The sequence below is a fragment of the Oncorhynchus nerka genome, linkage group LG6 (assembly GCF_034236695.1).
Source record: "Oncorhynchus nerka isolate Pitt River linkage group LG6, Oner_Uvic_2.0, whole genome shotgun sequence".
NCBI lineage: Eukaryota > Metazoa > Chordata > Actinopteri > Salmoniformes > Salmonidae > Oncorhynchus > Oncorhynchus nerka.
Genome location: NC_088401.1, coordinates 50842184 through 50858359, shown reverse-complemented (window position 1 = coordinate 50858359; position 16176 = coordinate 50842184). Strand labels below are relative to the sequence as shown.

Here is a 16176-nt window from a genome sequence, read left to right as displayed (position 1 = left end):
ACAACACAACATGAGTTCATATATATTAGTAGGTTTTCACTCCAAACATAATCTAGCAAACCTGATTAAAATAATTAGCTGCTTGATAAGCTGAGTCAGGTTAGTTACAACTAGGGCTGGAGTGAAAACCTACAGGAAGCTAGTTCTCTGCGAACGCAGATTGACATAAAAAGTGTAGTCAACTTTGTTCTAAGAGCAAAATTAATCTGATCGGATTTGTTCTGCCTTAAACCAACCAACTGGTTTGTAAAAGATTCTCTGTTCAAACCTCCGCCATGTTTTCAAAAGTTGTGCATCTGTTAAACTCCGCCCATTGACCTTTTCGAAACCCAATCGGATTTGTTCTGCCCTAAACCAGTCAGCTATTTCCTGCCCTTAGAACAAAGTTGACTTTACACTTTATGTCAGTCTGCTCCAGGAACAGGGATGGAGAGCTCTGGTCTAAATCCAGGTGCTGGTATTGGCAGGATCAACTAGTATTCAGTATGCAGGAACAACTAGAGAAGACACACGACCGACCTTGACTTAAGTTACATTTTGTTGTTGCAGTGCATCAATAACATAAGTTATATATGAGGACGAGTTAGACACAACAACACAAAATGAGACGCTAGAGAGGAGGTCAGAGAGCATGACAGCCATATGAGTCACTGCAAATCTAGGTAAAATCAAATCAAAGTTTATTGGTCGCATACACAGACTTGCAGGGGAAACTAAATGCTTGTGTTTCTAGCTCCAACAGTGCAGTAAAATGCTTGTGTTCTAGCTCCAACAGTGCAGTAAAATGCTTGTGTTCTAGCTTCAACAGTGCAGTAAAATGCTTGTGTTTCTAGCTCCAACAGTGCAGTAAAATGCTTGTGTTCTAGCTCCAACAGTGCAGTAAAATGCTTGTGTTCTAGCTCCAACAGTGCAGTAAAATGCTTGTGTTTCTAGCTCCAACAGTGCAGTAAAATGCTTGTGTTCTAGCTCCAACAGTGCAGTAAAATGCTTGTGTTCTAGCTCCAACAGTGCAGTAAAATGCTTGTGTTTCTAGCTCCAACAGTGCAGTAAAATGCTTGTGTTCCTAGCTCCAACAGTGTAGTAAAATGCCTGTGTTCCTAGCTCCAACAGTGCAGTAAAATGCTTGTGTTTCTAGCTCCAACAGTGCAGTAAAATGCTTGTGTTTCTAGCTCCAACAGTGCAGTAAAATGCTTGTGTTCTAGCTCCAACAGTGCAGTAAAATGCTTGTGTTTCTAGCTCCAACAGTGCAGTAAAATGCTTGTGTTTCTAGCTCCAACAGTGCAGTAAAATGCTTGTGTTCTAGCTCCAACAGTGCAGTAAAATGCTTGTGTTTCTAGCTCCAACAGTGCAGTAAAATGCTTGTGTTCTAGCTCCAACAGTGCAGTAAAATGCTTGTGTTCCTAGCTCCAACAGTGTAGTAAAATGCTTGTGTTTCTAGCTCCAACAGTGCAGTAAAATGCTTGTGTTCTAGCTCCAACAGTGCAGTAAAATGCTTGTGTTTCTAGCTCCAACAGTGCAGTAAAATGCTTGTGTTCTAGCTAAAACAGTGCAGTAAAATGCTTGTGTTTCTAGCTCCAACAGTGCAGTAAAATGCTTGTGTTCTAGCTAAAACAGTGCAGTAAAATGCTTGTGTTCTAGCTAAAACAGTGCAGTAAAATGCTTGTGTTCTAGCTAAAACAGTGCAGTAAAATGCTTGTGTTCTAGCTAAAACAGTGCAGTAAAATGCTTGTGTTTCTAGCTCCAACAGTGCAGTAAAATGCTTGTGTTCTAGCTAAAACAGTGCAGTAAAATGCTTGTGTTTCTAGCTCCAACAGTGCAGTAAAATGCATGTGTTTCTAGCTCCAACAGTGCAGTAAAATGCTTGTGTTCTAGCTCCAACAGTGCAGTAAAATGCTTGTGTTCTAGCTCCAACAGTGCAGTAAAATGCTTGTGTTTCTAGCTCCAACAGTGCAGTAAAATGCTTGTGTTTCTAGCTCCAACAGTGCAGTAAAATGCTTGTGTTCCTAGCTCCAACAGTGCAGTAAAATGCTTGTGTTTCTAGCTCCAACAGTGCAGTAAAATGCTTGTGTTCCTAGCTCCAACAGTGCAGTAAAATGCTTGTGTTTCTAGCTCCAACAGTGCAGTAAAATGCTTGTGTTCTAGCTAAAACAGTGCAGTAAAATGCTTGTGTTTCTAGCTAAAACAGTGCAGTAAAATGCTTGTGTTTCTAGCTCCAACAGTGCAGTAAAATGCTTGTGTTCTAGCTAAAACAGTGCAGTAAAATGCTTGTGTTTCTAGCTCCAACAGTGCAGTAAAATGCTTGTGTTCTAGCTAAAACAGTGCAGTAAAATGCTTGTGTTCTAGCTAAAACAGTGCAGTAAAATGCTTGTGTTCTAGCTAAAACAGTGCAGTAAAATGCTTGTGTTCTAGCTAAAACAGTGCAGTAAAATGCTTGTGTTTCTAGCTCCAACAGTGCAGTAAAATGCTTGTGTTCTAGCTAAAACAGTGCAGTAAAATGCTTGTGTTTCTAGCTCCAACAGTGCAGTAAAATGCATGTGTTTCTAGCTCCAACAGTGCAGTAAAATGCTTGTGTTCTAGCTCCAACAGTGCAGTAAAATGCTTGTGTTCTAGCTCCAACAGTGCAGTAAAATGCTTGTGTTTCTAGCTCCAACAGTGCAGTAAAATGCTTGTGTTTCTAGCTCCAACAGTGCAGTAAAATGCTTGTGTCCCTAGCTCCAACAGTGCAGTAAAATGCTTGTGTTTCTAGCTCCAACAGTGCAGTAAAATGCTTGTGTTCCTAGCTCCAACAGTGCAGTAAAATGCTTGTGTTCCTAGCTCCAACAGTGCAGTAAAATGCTTGTGTTTCTAGCTCCAACAGTGCAGTAAAATACCTGTGTTTCTAGCTCCAACAGTGCAGTAAAATGCTTGTGTTTCTAGCTCCAACAGTGCAGTAAAATGTTTGTGTTCTAGCTCCAACAGTGCAGTAAAATGCTTGTGTTCTAGCTCCAACAGTGCAGTAAAATGCTTGTGTTCTAGCTCCAACAGTGCAGTAAAATGCTTGTGTTCTAGCTCCAACAGTGCAGTAAAATGCTTGTGTTTCTAGCTCCAACAGTGCAGTAAAATGCTTGTGTTCCTAGCTCCAACAGTGTAGTAAAATGCCTGTGTTCCTAGCTCCAACAGTGCAGTAAAATGCTTGTGTTTCTAGCTCCAACAGTGCAGTAAAATGCTTGTGTTTCTAGCTCCAACAGTGCAGTAAAATGCTTGTGTTTCTAGCTCCAACAGTGCAGTAAAATGCTTGTGTTCTAGCTCCAACAGTGCAGTAAAATGCTTGTGTTTCTAGCTCCAACAGTGCAGTAAAATGCTTGTGTTCTAGCTCCAACAGTGCAGTAAAATGCTTGTGTTCCTAGCTCCAACAGTGTAGTAAAATGCTTGTGTTTCTAGCTCCAACAGTGCAGTAAAATGCGTGTTCCTAGCTCCAACAGTGCAGTAAAATGCTTGTGTTTCTAGCTCCAACAGTGCAGTAAAATGCTTGTGTTCTAGCTCCAACAGTGCAGTAAAATGCTTGTGTTTCTAGCTAAAACAGTGCAGTAAAATGCTTGTGTTTCTAGCTAAAACAGTGCAGTAAAATGCTTGTGTTTCTAGCTCCAACAGTGCAGTAAAATGCTTGTGTTCTAGCTAAAACAGTGCAGTAAAATGCTTGTGTTTCTAGCTCCAACAGTGCAGTAAAATGGTTGTGTTCTAGCTCCAACAGTGCAGTAAAATGCTTGTGTTCTAGCTCCAACAGTGCAGTAAAATGCTTGTGTTTCTAGCTCCAACAGTGCAGTAAAATGCTTGTGTTCTAGCTAAAACAGTGCAGTAAAATGCTTGTGTTTCTAGCTAAAACAGTGCAGTAAAATGCTTGTGTTTCTAGCTCCAACAATGCAGTAAAATGCTTGTGTTCTAGCTAAAACAGTGCAGTAAAATGCTTGTGTTTCTAGCTCCAACAGTGCAGTAAAATGCTTGTGTTCTAGCTAAAACAGTGCAGTAAAAAAATTTTCTAGCTAAAACAGTGCAGTAAAATGCTTGTGTTCTAGCTAAAACAGTGCAGTAAAATGCTTGTGTTCTAGCTAAAACAGTGCAGTAAAATGCTTGTGTTTCTAGCTCCAACAGTGCAGTAAAATGCTTGTGTTCTAGCTCCAACAGTGCAGTAAAATGCTTGTGTTCTAGCTCCAACAGTGCAGTAAAATGCTTGTGTTCTAGCTCCAACAGTGCAGTAAAATGCTTGTGTTTCTAGCTCCAACAGTGCAGTAAAATGCTTGTGTTTCTAGCTCCAACAGTGCAGTAAAATGCTTGTGTTCTAGCTAAAACAGTGCAGTAAAATGCTTGTGTTTCTAGCTAAAACAGTGCAGTAAAATGCTTGTGTTTCTAGCTCCAACAATGCAGTAAAATGCTTGTGTTCTAGCTAAAACAGTGCAGTAAAATGCTTGTGTTTCTAGCTCCAACAGTGCAGTAAAATGCTTGTGTTCTAGCTAAAACAGTGCAGTAAAATGCTTATTTTCTAGCTAAAACAGTGCAGTAAAATGCTTGTGTTCTAGCTAAAACAGTGCAGTAAAATGCTTGTGTTCTAGCTAAAACAGTGCAGTAAAATGCTTGTGTTTCTAGCTCCAACAGTGCAGTAAAATGCTTGTGTTCTAGCTCCAACAGTGCAGTAAAATGCTTGTGTTCTAGCTCCAACAGTGCAGTAAAATGCTTGTGTTCTAGCTCCAACAGTGCAGTAAAATGCTTGTGTTTCTAGCTCCAACAGTGCAGTAAAATGCTTGTGTTTCTAGCTCCAACAGTGCAGTAAAATGCTTGTGTTCTAGCTAAAACAGTGCAGTAAAATGCTTATTTTCTAGCTAAAACAGTGCAGTAAAATGCTTGTGTTCTAGCTAAAACAGTGCAGTAAAATGCTTGTGTTCTAGCTAAAACAGTGCAGTAAAATGCTTGTGTTTCTAGCTCCAACAGTGCAGTAAAATGCTTGTGTTCTAGCTCCAACAGTGCAGTAAAATGCTTGTGTTCTAGCTCCAACAGTGCAGTAAAATGCTTGTGTTCTAGCTCCAACAGTGCAGTAAAATGCTTGTGTTTCTAGCTCCAACAGTGCAGTAAAATGCTTGTGTTTCTAGCTCCAACAGTGCAGTAAAATGCTTGTGTTCCTAGCTCCAACAGTGCAGTAAAATGCTTGTGTTTCTAGCTCCAACAGTGCAGTAAAATGCTTGTGTTTCTAGCTCCAACAGTGCAGTAAAATGCTTGTGTTCTAGCTAAAACAGTGCAGTAAAATGCTTGTGTTTCTAGCTAAAACAGTGCAGTAAAATGCTTGTGTTTCTAGCTCCAACAGTGCAGTAAAATGCTTGTGTTCAAGCTAAAACAGTGCAGTAAAATGCTTATTTTCTAGCTAAAACAGTGCAGTAAAATGCTTGTGTTCTAGCTAAAACAGTGCAGTAAAATGCTTGTGTTCTAGCTAAAACAGTGCAGTAAAATGCTTGTGTTTCTAGCTCCAACAGTGCAGTAAAATGCTTGTGTTCTAGCTCCAACAGTGCAGTAAAATGCTTGTGTTCTAGCTCCAACAGTGCAGTAAAATGCTTGTGTTCTAGCTCCAACAGTGCAGTAAAATGCTTGTGTTTCTAGCTCCAACAGTGCAGTAAAATGCTTGTGTTTCTAGCTCCAACAGTGCAGTAAAATGCTTGTGTTCTAGCTAAAACAGTGCAGTAAAATGCTTATTTTCTAGCTAAAACAGTGCAGTAAAATGCTTGTGTTCTAGCTAAAACAGTGCAGTAAAATGCTTGTGTTCTAGCTAAAACAGTGCAGTAAAATGCTTGTGTTTCTAGCTCCAACAGTGCAGTAAAATGCTTGTGTTCTAGCTCCAACAGTGCAGTAAAATGCTTGTGTTCTAGCTCCAACAGTGCAGTAAAATGCTTGTGTTCTAGCTCCAACAGTGCAGTAAAATGCTTGTGTTTCTAGCTCCAACAGTGCAGTAAAATGCTTGTGTTTCTAGCTCCAACAGTGCAGTAAAATGCTTGTGTTCCTAGCTCCAACAGTGCAGTAAAATGCTTGTGTTTCTAGCTCCAACAGTGCAGTAAAATGCTTGTGTTTCTAGCTCCAACAGTGCAGTAAAATGCTTGTGTTCTAGCTAAAACAGTGCAGTAAAATGCTTGTGTTTCTAGCTAAAACAGTGCAGTAAAATGCTTGTGTTTCTAGCTCCAACAGTGCAGTAAAATGCTTGTGTTCTAGCTAAAACAGTGCAGTAAAATGCTTGTGTTTCTAGCTCCAACAGTGCAGTAAAATGCTTGTGTTCTAGCTAAAACAGTGCAGTAAAATGCTTGTGTTCTAGCTAAAACAGTGCAGTAAAATGCTTGTGTTCTAGCTAAAACAGTGCAGTAAAATGCTTGTGTTCTAGCTAAAACAGTGCAGTAAAATGCTTGTGTTTCTAGCTCCAACAGTGCAGTAAAATGCTTGTGTTCTAGCTAAAACAGTGCAGTAAAATGCTTGTGTTTCTAGCTCCAACAGTGCAGTAAAATGCATGTGTTTCTAGCTCCAACAGTGCAGTAAAATGCTTGTGTTCTAGCTCCAACAGTGCAGTAAAATGCTTGTGTTCTAGCTCCAACAGTGCAGTAAAATGCTTGTGTTTCTAGCTCCAACAGTGCAGTAAAATGCTTGTGTTTCTAGCTCCAACAGTGCAGTAAAATGCTTGTGTTCCTAGCTCCAACAGTGCAGTAAAATGCTTGTGTTTCTAGCTCCAACAGTGCAGTAAAATGCTTGTGTTCCTAGCTCCAACAGTGCAGTAAAATGCTTGTGTTCCTAGCTCCAACAGTGCAGTAAAATGCTTGTGTTTCTAGCTCCAACAGTGCAGTAAAATACCTGTGTTTCTAGCTCCAACAGTGCAGTAAAATGCTTGTGTTTCTAGCTCCAACAGTGCAGTAAAATGTTTGTGTTCTAGCTCCAACAGTGCAGTAAAATGCTTGTGTTCTAGCTCCAACAGTGCAGTAAAATGCTTGTGTTCTAGCTCCAACAGTGCAGTAAAATGCTTGTGTTCTAGCTCCAACAGTGCAGTAAAATGCTTGTGTTTCTAGCTCCAACAGTGCAGTAAAATGCTTGTGTTCCTAGCTCCAACAGTGTAGTAAAATGCCTGTGTTCCTAGCTCCAACAGTGCAGTAAAATGCTTGTGTTTCTAGCTCCAACAGTGCAGTAAAATGCTTGTGTTTCTAGCTCCAACAGTGCAGTAAAATGCTTGTGTTTCTAGCTCCAACAGTGCAGTAAAATGCTTGTGTTCTAGCTCCAACAGTGCAGTAAAATGCTTGTGTTTCTAGCTCCAACAGTGCAGTAAAATGCTTGTGTTCTAGCTCCAACAGTGCAGTAAAATGCTTGTGTTCCTAGCTCCAACAGTGTAGTAAAATGCTTGTGTTTCTAGCTCCAACAGTGCAGTAAAATGCGTGTTCCTAGCTCCAACAGTGCAGTAAAATGCTTGTGTTTCTAGCTCCAACAGTGCAGTAAAATGCTTGTGTTCTAGCTCCAACAGTGCAGTAAAATGCTTGTGTTTCTAGCTAAAACAGTGCAGTAAAATGCTTGTGTTTCTAGCTAAAACAGTGCAGTAAAATGCTTGTGTTTCTAGCTCCAACAGTGCAGTAAAATGCTTGTGTTCTAGCTAAAACAGTGCAGTAAAATGCTTGTGTTTCTAGCTCCAACAGTGCAGTAAAATGGTTGTGTTCTAGCTCCAACAGTGCAGTAAAATGCTTGTGTTCTAGCTCCAACAGTGCAGTAAAATGCTTGTGTTTCTAGCTCCAACAGTGCAGTAAAATGCTTGTGTTCTAGCTAAAACAGTGCAGTAAAATGCTTGTGTTTCTAGCTAAAACAGTGCAGTAAAATGCTTGTGTTTCTAGCTCCAACAATGCAGTAAAATGCTTGTGTTCTAGCTAAAACAGTGCAGTAAAATGCTTGTGTTTCTAGCTCCAACAGTGCAGTAAAATGCTTGTGTTCTAGCTAAAACAGTGCAGTAAAATGCTTATTTTCTAGCTAAAACAGTGCAGTAAAATGCTTGTGTTCTAGCTAAAACAGTGCAGTAAAATGCTTGTGTTCTAGCTAAAACAGTGCAGTAAAATGCTTGTGTTTCTAGCTCCAACAGTGCAGTAAAATGCTTGTGTTCTAGCTCCAACAGTGCAGTAAAATGCTTGTGTTTCTAGCTCCAACAGTGCAGTAAAATGCTTGTGTTCTAGCTAAAACAGTGCAGTAAAATGCTTGTGTTTCTAGCTCCAACAGTGCAGTAAAATGCTTGTGTTCTAGCTCCAACAGTGCAGTAAAATGCTTGTGTTTCTAGCTAAAACAGTGCAGTAAAATGCTTGTGTTTCTAGCTAAAACAGTGCAGTAAAATGCTTGTGTTTCTAGCTCCAACAGTGCAGTAAAATGCTTGTGTTCTAGCTAAAACAGTGCAGTAAAATGCTTGTGTTTCTAGCTCCAACAGTGCAGTAAAATGCTTGTGTTCTAGCTAAAACAGTGCAGTAAAATGCTTGTGTTCTAGCTAAAACAGTGCAGTAAAATGCTTGTTTCTAGCTCCAACAGTGCAGTAAAATGGTTGTGTTCTAGCTAAAACAGTGCAGTAAAATGCTTGTGTTTCTAGCTCCAACAGTGCAGTAAAATGCTTGTGTTTCTAGCTCCAACAGTGCAGTAAAATGCTTGTGTTTCTAGCTCCAACAGTGCAGTAAAATGCTTGTGTTCCTAGCTCCAACAGTGCAGTAAAATGCTTGTGTTCCTAGCTCCAACAGTGCAGTAAAATGCTTGTGTTTCTAGCTCCAACAGTGCAGTAAAATACCTGTGTTTCTAGCTCCAACAGTGCAGTAAAATGCTTGTGTTTCTAGCTCCAACAGTGCAGTAAAATGTTTGTGTTCTAGCTCCAACAGTGCAGTAAAATGCTTGTGTTCTAGCTCCAACAGTGCAGTAAAATGCTTGTGTTTCTAGCTCCAACAGTGCAGTAAAATGCTTGTGTTTCTAGCTCCGACAGTGCAGTAAAATGCTTGTGTTCTAGCTCCAACAGTGCAGTAAAATGCTTGTGTTTCTAGCTCCAACAGTGCAGTAAAATGCTTGTGTTCTAGCTCCAACAGTGCAGTAAAATGCTTGTGTTCCTAGCTCCAACAGTGTAGTAAAATGCTTGTGTTTCTAGCTCCAACAGTGCAGTAAAATGCTTGTGTTCTAGCTCCAACAGTGCAGTAAAATGCTTGTGTTTCTAGCTCCAACAGTGCAGTAAAATGCTTGTGTTCTAGCTAAAACAGTGCAGTAAAATGCTTGTGTTTCTAGCTCCAACAGTGCAGTAAAATGCTTGTGTTCTAGCTAAAACAGTGCAGTAAAATGCTTGTGTTCTAGCTAAAACAGTGCAGTAAAATGCTTGTGTTCTAGCTAAAACAGTGCAGTAAAATGCTTGTGTTCTAGCTAAAACAGTGCAGTAAAATGCTTGTGTTTCTAGCTCCAACAGTGCAGTAAAATGCTTGTGTTTTAGCTAAAACAGTGCAGTAAAATGCTTGTGTTTCTAGCTCCAACAGTGCAGTAAAATGCATGTGTTTCTAGCTCCAACAGTGCAGTAAAATGCTTGTGTTCTAGCTCCAACAGTGCAGTAAAATGCTTGTGTTCTAGCTCCAACAGTGCAGTAAAATGCTTGTGTTTCTAGCTCCAACAGTGCAGTAAAATGCTTGTGTTTCTAGCTCCAACAGTGCAGTAAAATGCTTGTGTTCCTAGCTCCAACAGTGCAGTAAAATGCTTGTGTTTCTAGCTCCAACAGTGCAGTAAAATGCTTGTGTTTCTAGCTCCAACAGTGCAGTAAAATGCTTGTGTTCTAGCTAAAACAGTGCAGTAAAATGCTTGTGTTTCTAGCTAAAACAGTGCAGTAAAATGCTTGTGTTTCTAGCTCCAACAGTGCAGTAAAATGCTTGTGTTCTAGCTAAAACAGTGCAGTAAAATGCTTGTGTTTCTAGCTCCAACAGTGCAGTAAAATGCTTGTGTTCTAGCTAAAACAGTGCAGTAAAATGCTTGTGTTCTAGCTAAAACAGTGCAGTAAAATGCTTGTGTTCTAGCTAAAACAGTGCAGTAAAATGCTTGTGTTCTAGCTAAAACAGTGCAGTAAAATGCTTGTGTTTCTAGCTCCAACAGTGCAGTAAAATGCTTGTGTTCTAGCTAAAACAGTGCAGTAAAATGCTTGTGTTTCTAGCTCCAACAGTGCAGTAAAATGCATGTGTTTCTAGCTCCAACAGTGCAGTAAAATGCTTGTGTTCTAGCTCCAACAGTGCAGTAAAATGCTTGTGTTCTAGCTCCAACAGTGCAGTAAAATGCTTGTGTTTCTAGCTCCAACAGTGCAGTAAAATGCTTGTGTTTCTAGCTCCAACAGTGCAGTAAAATGCTTGTGTTCCTAGCTCCAACAGTGCAGTAAAATGCTTGTGTTTCTAGCTCCAACAGTGCAGTAAAATGCTTGTGTTCCTAGCTCCAACAGTGCAGTAAAATGCTTGTGTTCCTAGCTCCAACAGTGCAGTAAAATGCTTGTGTTTCTAGCTCCAACAGTGCAGTAAAATACCTGTGTTTCTAGCTCCAACAGTGCAGTAAAATGCTTGTGTTTCTAGCTCCAACAGTGCAGTAAAATGTTTGTGTTCTAGCTCCAACAGTGCAGTAAAATGCTTGTGTTCTAGCTCCAACAGTGCAGTAAAATGCTTGTGTTCTAGCTCCAACAGTGCAGTAAAATGCTTGTGTTCTAGCTCCAACAGTGCAGTAAAATGCTTGTGTTTCTAGCTCCAACAGTGCAGTAAAATGCTTGTGTTCCTAGCTCCAACAGTGTAGTAAAATGCCTGTGTTCCTAGCTCCAGTGTAGTAAAACAGTGCAGTAAAATGCTTGTGTTTCTAGCTCCAACAGTGCAGTAAAATGCTTGTGTTTCTAGCTCCAACAGTGCAGTAAAATGCTTGTGTTTCTAGCTCCAACAGTGCAGTAAAATGCTTGTGTTCTAGCTCCAACAGTGCAGTAAAATGCTTGTGTTTCTAGCTCCAACAGTGCAGTAAAATGCTTGTGTTCTAGCTCCAACAGTGCAGTAAAATGCTTGTGTTCCTAGCTCCAACAGTGTAGTAAAATGCTTGTGTTTCTAGCTCCAACAGTGCAGTAAAATGCGTGTTCCTAGCTCCAACAGTGCAGTAAAATGCTTGTGTTTCTAGCTCCAACAGTGCAGTAAAATGCTTGTGTTCTAGCTCCAACAGTGCAGTAAAATGCTTGTGTTTCTAGCTAAAACAGTGCAGTAAAATGCTTGTGTTTCTAGCTAAAACAGTGCAGTAAAATGCTTGTGTTTCTAGCTCCAACAGTGCAGTAAAATGCTTGTGTTCTAGCTAAAACAGTGCAGTAAAATGCTTGTGTTTCTAGCTAAAACAGTGCAGTAAAATGCTTGTGTTTCTAGCTCCAACAATGCAGTAAAATGCTTGTGTTCTAGCTAAAACAGTGCAGTAAAATGCTTGTGTTTCTAGCTCCAACAGTGCAGTAAAATGCTTGTGTTCTAGCTAAAACAGTGCAGTAAAATGCTTATTTTCTAGCTAAAACAGTGCAGTAAAATGCTTGTGTTCTAGCTAAAACAGTGCAGTAAAATGCTTGTGTTTCTAGCTCCAACAGTGCAGTAAAATGCTTGTGTTCTAGCTCCAACAGTGCAGTAAAATGCTTGTGTTTCTAGCTCCAACAGTGCAGTAAAATGCTTGTGTTCTAGCTAAAACAGTGCAGTAAAATGCTTGTGTTTCTAGCTCCAACAGTGCAGTAAAATGCTTGTGTTCTAGCTCCAACAGTGCAGTAAAATGCTTGTGTTTCTAGCTAAAACAGTGCAGTAAAATGCTTGTGTTTAGCTAAAACAGTGCAGTAAAATGCTTGTGTTTCTAGCTCCAACAGTGCAGTAAAATGCTTGTGTTCTAGCTAAAACAGTGCAGTAAAATGCTTGTGTTTCTAGCTCCAACAGTGCAGTAAAATGCTTGTGTTCTAGCTAAAACAGTGCAGTAAAATGCTTGTGTTCTAGCTAAAACAGTGCAGTAAAATGCTTGTTTCTAGCTCCAACAGTGCAGTAAAATGGTTGTGTTCTAGCTAAAACAGTGCAGTAAAATGCTTGTGTTTCTAGCTCCAACAGTGCAGTAAAATGCTTGTGTTTCTAGCTCCAACAGTGCAGTAAAATGCCTGTGTTCCTAGCTCCAACAGTGCAGTAAAATGCTTGTGTTTCTAGCTCCAACAGTGCAGTAAAATGCTTGTGTTTCTAGCTCCAACAGTGCAGTAAAATGCTTGTGTTTCTAGCTCCAACAGTGCAGTAAAATGCTTGTGTTTCTAGCTCCAACAGTGCAGTAAAATGCTTGTGTTCTAGCTCCAACAGTGCAGTAAAATGCTTGTGTTTCTAGCTCCAACAGTGCAGTAAAATGCTTGTGTTCTAGCTCCAACAGTGCAGTAAAATGCTTGTGTTTCTAGCTAAAACAGTGCAGTAAAATGCTTGTGTTTCTAGCTCCAACAGTGCAGTAAAATGCTTGTGTTCTAGTTAAAACAGTGCAGTAAAATGCTTGTGTTTCTAGCTAAAACAGTGCAGTAAAATGCTTGTGTTCTAGCTAAAACAGTGCAGTAAAATGCTTGTGTTCTAGCTCCAACAGTGCAGTAAAATGCTTGTGTTCTAGCTCCAACAGTGCAGTAAAATGCTTGTGTTCCTAGCTCCAACAGTGTAGTAAAATGCTTGTGTTTCTAGCTCCAACAGTGCAGTAAAATGCGTGTTCCTAGCTCCAACAGTGCAGTAAAATGCTTGTGTTTCTAGCTCCAACAGTGCAGTAAAATGCTTGTGTTCTAGCTCCAACAGTGCAGTAAAATGCTTGTGTTTCTAGCTAAAACAGTGCAGTAAAATGCTTGTGTTTCTAGCTAAAACAGTGCAGTAAAATGCTTGTGTTTCTAGCTCCAACAGTGCAGTAAAATGCTTGTGTTCTAGCTAAAACAGTGCAGTAAAATGCTTGTGTTTCTAGCTCCAACAGTGCAGTAAAATGGTTGTGTTCTAGCTCCAACAGTGCAGTAAAATGCTTGTGTTCTAGCTCCAACAGTGCAGTAAAATGCTTGTGTTTCTAGCTCCAACAGTGCAGTAAAATGCTTGTGTTCTAGCTAAAACAGTGCAGTAAAATGCTTGTGTTTCTAGCTAAAACAGTGCAGTAAAATGCTTGTGTTTCTAGCTCCAACAATGCAGTAAAATGCTTGTGTTCTAGCTAAAACAGTGCAGTAAAATGCTTGTGTTTCTAGCTCCAACAGTGCAGTAAAATGCTTGTGTTCTAGCTAAAACAGTGCAGTAAAATGCTTATTTTCTAGCTAAAACAGTGCAGTAAAATGCTTGTGTTCTAGCTAAAACAGTGCAGTAAAATGCTTGTGTTCTAGCTAAAACAGTGCAGTAAAATGCTTGTGTTTCTAGCTCCAACAGTGCAGTAAAATGCTTGTGTTCTAGCTCCAACAGTGCAGTAAAATGCTTGTGTTTCTAGCTCCAACAGTGCAGTAAAATGCTTGTGTTCTAGCTAAAACAGTGCAGTAAAATGCTTGTGTTTCTAGCTCCAACAGTGCAGTAAAATGCTTGTGTTCTAGCTCCAACAGTGCAGTAAAATGCTTGTGTTTCTAGCTAAAACAGTGCAGTAAAATGCTTGTGTTTCTAGCTAAAACAGTGCAGTAAAATGCTTGTGTTTCTAGCTCCAACAGTGCAGTAAAATGCTTGTGTTCTAGCTAAAACAGTGCAGTAAAATGCTTGTGTTTCTAGCTCCAACAGTGCAGTAAAATGCTTGTGTTCTAGCTAAAACAGTGCAGTAAAATGCTTGTGTTCTAGCTAAAACAGTGCAGTAAAATGTTGTTTCTAGCTCCAACAGTGCAGTAAAATGGTTGTGTTCTAGCTAAAACAGTGCAGTAAAATGCTTGTGTTTCTAGCTCCAACAGTGCAGTAAAATGCTTGTGTTTCTAGCTCCAACAGTGCAGTAAAATGCCTGTGTTCCTAGCTCCAACAGTGCAGTAAAATGCTTGTGTTTCTAGCTCCAACAGTGCAGTAAAATGCTTGTGTTTCTAGCTCCAACAGTGCAGTAAAATGCTTGTGTTTCTAGCTCCAACAGTGCAGTAAAATGCTTGTGTTTCTAGCTCCAACAGTGCAGTAAAATGCTTGTGTTCTAGCTCCAACAGTGCAGTAAAATGCTTGTGTTTCTAGCTCCAACAGTGCAGTAAAATGCTTGTGTTCTAGCTCCAACAGTGCAGTAAAATGCTTGTGTTTCTAGCTAAAACAGTGCAGTAAAATGCTTGTGTTTCTAGCTCCAACAGTGCAGTAAAATGCTTGTGTTCTAGTTAAAACAGTGCAGTAAAATGCTTGTGTTTCTAGCTAAAACAGTGCAGTAAAATGCTTGTGTTCTAGCTAAAACAGTGCAGTAAAATGCTTGTGTTCTAGCTCCAACAGTGCAGTAAAATGCTTGTGTTCTAGCTCCAACAGTGCAGTAAAATGCTTGTGTTTCTAGCTCCAACAGTGCAGTAAAATGCTTGTGTTCTAGCTAAAACAGTGCAGTAAAATGCTTGTGTTTCTAGCTCCAACAGTGCAGTAAAATGCTTGTGTTCTAGCTAAAACAGTGCAGTAAAAGCTGGCAATACAAAATAATACAATACACACATAACCCAAAAATAAAAATATAGAAATTAAGAAATATCAGAACAAGCAATGTCAGAGTCCAGAATAAAAATATATTGTGTTTAAAACATTAGGAACACCTGCTCTTTCCTGACCAGGTGAATCCAGGTGAAAGCTATGATCCCTTACCGGGTCACTTGCTAAAATCATTTCAATCAGTTTAGTTGAAAGGGAAGAAACTGGTTAAAGGACTTTTAAACCTTGAGACATGGATTGTGTATGTATGCTATTCAGTGGGTGAATGAGCAAGAAAAATATTGAAGTGCCTTTGAATGGGGTATGGTAGTAGGTGCCAGGCGCACTGGTTTGAGTGTGTCAAGAACTGCAATGCTTCTGGCTTTTTCACACTCAACAGTTTCCCGTGTGTATCATGAATGGTCCACCACCCAAAGGACATGCAGCCAACTTGACCCAACTGTGGGAAGCATTGGAGTCAACATGGGCCAACATCCTATTGGAACACTTTGACACATTGTAGAGTCCATGCCCTGACGAATTGAGACTGATCCGATGGCAAAAGGGGGTGCAATGAAATATTAGGAAGGTGTTCCTAATGTTGTGTACACTCATACACTACCATTCAAAAGTTTGGGGTCACTTAGAAATGTTGTTGTTTTTGAGAGAAAAGCACATTTCTTGTCCATTAAAATAACATCAAAATGATCAGAAATACAGTGTAGACATTGTTAACGTTGTAAATGACTATTGTAGCTGAGGCTAATTGATTATTAGAAAACCCCTTTTGCAATTATGTTAGCACAGCTGAAAACTGTTGTCCTGATTAAAGAAGCAAAATTAACTGGCCTTCTTTAGACTAGTTGAGTATCTGGAGCATCAGCATTTGTGGTTTCGATTACAGGCTCAAAATGGCTATAAACCAAGAACTTCTGAAACTCGTCAGTCTATTCTTGTTCTGAGAAATGAAGGTTATTCCATGCGAGAAATTGCCAAGAAACTGAAGATCTCGTACAACTCTGTGTACTACTCCCTTCACAGAACAGTGCAAACTGGCTCTAACCAGAATAGAAAGAGGAGTGGGAAGCCCTGGTGCACAACTGAGCAAGAGGACAAGTACATTAGAGTGTCTAGTTTGAGAAACAGGCACCTCACAAGTCCTCAACTGGCCGCTTCATTAAATAGTACCCGCAAAACACCAGTCTCAACGTCAACAGTGAAGAGGTGACTCCGGGATGCTGGCCTTCTAGGCAGAGTTGCAAAGAAAAAGCCATATCTCAGACTGGCCAATACAAATAAAAGATTAAGATGGGCAAAAGAACACAGACACTGGACTGAAGAACTCTGCCTAGAAGGCCAGCATCCCGGTGTCGCCTCTTCACTGTTGACGTTGAGACTGGTGTTTTGCGGGTACTATTTACACATGTGGTAGCCATGCTGGTTACAAACTATAATTTGTTGTTCAACAGGACAATGACCCAAAAGACACCTTCAGGCAGTGTAAGGGCTATTTGACCAAGAAAAATAGTGACGGAGTGCTGCATCAGATGACCTGGCCTCCACAATCACC

General features: G+C 40.1%; 1 protein-coding gene across 1 annotated transcript in view; it reads right to left on the bottom strand.

The window, feature by feature from the left end:
• Positions 1–16176, bottom strand: part of LOC115130029 (short transient receptor potential channel 7-like) — a 75527-nt gene that overhangs the window by 1640 nt on the left and 57711 nt on the right. The gene's annotated exons all lie outside the window — the stretch shown is intronic.